The sequence below is a fragment of the Limulus polyphemus genome, unplaced genomic scaffold (genome assembly GCF_000517525.1).
Source record: "Limulus polyphemus unplaced genomic scaffold, Limulus_polyphemus-2.1.2 Scaffold737, whole genome shotgun sequence".
Taxonomy (NCBI): Eukaryota; Metazoa; Arthropoda; class Merostomata; order Xiphosura; family Limulidae; genus Limulus; species Limulus polyphemus.
In genome coordinates, this window is record NW_013666347.1 from 201,784 (window position 1) to 204,939 (window position 3,156).

Consider the following 3,156-nt stretch of genomic DNA (forward strand, 5'->3'; position numbering starts at 1 on the left):
TCAGATTGCGAGTCTAGCGCCCTGACCACCTGGCCATGCCGGGCCCACTGAAGAAATACTGTGTTACTTCACAAAGATCAGAAGTAAAGGTTCCATGTTTCTTTTAGCCATTACTTAGCTAAAGTCATTATATGATGGAGGTCGACAAGAGCGTCGCAATAGTTATCCTTAATAGTCTAACTGTTCATCCACTACTTTAAAATAATAAATAATTCCAAAATAATTAAATAAATGCTGTAATTATTTATCAAATATAATTTTTTTCATGCAAGCTTAGACTCTTTACACAGTAATAATAATTAGCAATGTTATTATTTATGTGTGGAAAGTTCATCTTGGACGAAAGAGTTTGAATTAAGTAAAGAACTAAAGCAAAAGTATTTATCTAGTTATCCTGATATACGTCATTCTTATATGTATATATCAATAATAAAAGCCCCTAAATAAAGTTAAAATACTCTCAAAATTAATTATCATATTACCAAAATACGACAAACCCAAACTAGCATAACGCTAAAGAGCCCTTGATGAAAATTAGAAAAACATAAATACATAGCGGAAATACTATTAAAACGTGCCTAATGAAGAACTGAATTACGATTGAATCTAATTGGAAATACAGTGTCAAGGTTTACATTACAGTACTTCATTTATAGTTACAGAAAAAATCGCTAAATTTGAAAGGAAAATGCAGAATTCTTCTATAATTAAAAAATCAAACTTTCTGTGTGCCTAATGATAGATTATGGTTTCAGTTTCAGTTCAAACTGAACTTCATGCTAGATTTTATCTAAAAGTTAATTCCTGCCAATTTTCAAAATTCGTAGACAAAAAAGCAATGCTTAATCTAATCTCTTCATGAAAATTATTGAATTATTAAACACTGATTAATACCTACGCGTCAATAAGTGCTTTCAGATCATTAACCAAGAAAACTAATGTTTTAATCATTCTATTGAAATTACGGCCATTTCTCAATAACACGCTTTATGTAGTTTCGAACCTAAACAGCCTAACTCTGAGAATATAAAACCTTTAAACAAATCTCATTAAAAGGCAAAGAAGGTTTTTTTCACTTTTAGAGAAAACTCTGTTCGACAACTTTATGGAGATCAGCAGATATTTTACAAATATATAATGTAATGACAACTGAGTAATATTTCTGGTCTGCGCACACACGCACACACACTTATATAAACACCATATATACGTCAACGTTTTCGCATATAATATAAATACCCACGCAACAACAACAAATATATAATGACTAAATCTACACCTAGTTGCTAGTCAAGTATCTACCGTCTTCGTTAAACTTCAAATTACCTACATGTTTTTATACCGTTCACTAATTGGGTCAAATTATTTATTTTCTATGTAAAATACATCTGGGACCAAACAGTAATTAACTGAAATATTTATGGATTTTTTTTGTGTGTGACTAATATATGGTCAGTGAGCCAACAAATAACTTGTTACATAAATAACTTACAAAATACATTTAAAAAAAATGGGATTAACGGTGTTTTCAGATGTAAACTTAATGTTATGTACATTATTCCCTGAAAATACGATCATACTCATTAACTCGTTGTACTTTTTTAACCAGATGACATCGAAAACAATCTTCATTTTGTTATCGTCCATTATGAACTCGCTTATACTGATAGTGACTGCTTTGTGGTTGATTGCATGCTTGTGTTATAACTGGTTGAATCCACTCGAGTTTCAGTAGTTCTGATCGTTCGTTTATGAAGTATAGCTTGTTGGTATGAGCGTGTTCTTGACGGTTATTTCTCATTAAGCCATGATTATTAACAAATGCTTTTCATTCATGGACAAAATGTTTTTAGAATTTTATTAGATTGGGGAATAATTTGCCAGGAAATAGATTAAATAAAGAATATGGAAGTGAAAGCTAATAGCTTCAGCAAATAGCTATTGGATTATTTATTAAGCTTTAGTAAGTCCAAGTCTTGCTGATAGGTCTACGACTTTAACTTATTTTAGCCGCGGCATAGCGGCTTATACAACGGCTCTGAGTTTCTTTGCTTTTGTCAAGTACACACTTTTAGCTCATAGCTTCGTCATCTCTTGACCGATTGGTCCGGCATGGCCAGGTGGTTAGGGCACTCGATTCGCAATCTGAGGGTCACGGGTTCGAATCCCCGTCCCACCAAAACATGTTCGCCCTTTCAGCCGTGAAGGCGTTATAATGTGACGGTCAATCCCACTATTCGTTGGTAAAAGAGTAGCCCACGAGTTGGCGGTGGGTGGTGATGAGTAGCTGCCTTCCCTCTAGTCTTACACTGCTAAATTAAGGACGGCTAGCGCAGATAGCCCTTGTGTAGCTTTGCGCGAAATTCAAAACAAACAAACAAACTTGACAGATTTGAAATCAAATTACACTTTTGAACTCAGGAGGTCAAACCTTTCGAGTAATGTATTTGACCACACCCAAGATCTGATTGAGTAATTTACTCTAATCCTGCCTAGAATAATTTCAATTTGAGGATAGGCTGGTAGAATCTGGTATACGCGCGCCCCACGCTTGGTATTGTTGGCGCACAAAAGTATATCTAATAAAAAAGGAAAAAAAGGTCTCATAAATTAATTTACCTAAATGAATTTCAAGTGCCGCGGCTATTGAGGATTCCCTCTTGTTATATTATATTTGCTGCTGTTCGTACATATTAAAAATGGAGCAGAACCCAAAATTATTTATATACATCTTGTCTATTAATAGTTTTTCTTTTTGAAGTTTTTTTTAAATTTCTGAACAAACTATAGAATTGTTTGTTTGTAATTAAGCACAAAGCTACACAGTGCTCTATCTGTGCTCTGCCCACCACGGGTATCAATACCCAGATTCTAGTGTTGTAAGTCCGCAGACATTCCGCTGTGCCACTGGGGGGCAAACTATAGAACCTCGTGGTTCTTGTTTGTTTTGAAAGACTTTAGTACATTAATTAGGACTTATTTTAGTTCATTGGTTTAACGGATTTCACGCTTCATAGATTGCAGCTCTCCAGTGGCACAGCGACATGTCTGCGGACTTATAGCGCTAGAAACCGGGTTTCGATATCCGTGGTGGGTAGAGCACAGATAGCTCATTGTGTAGCTTTGTGCTTAACTTCAAACAGACAAACACATTTA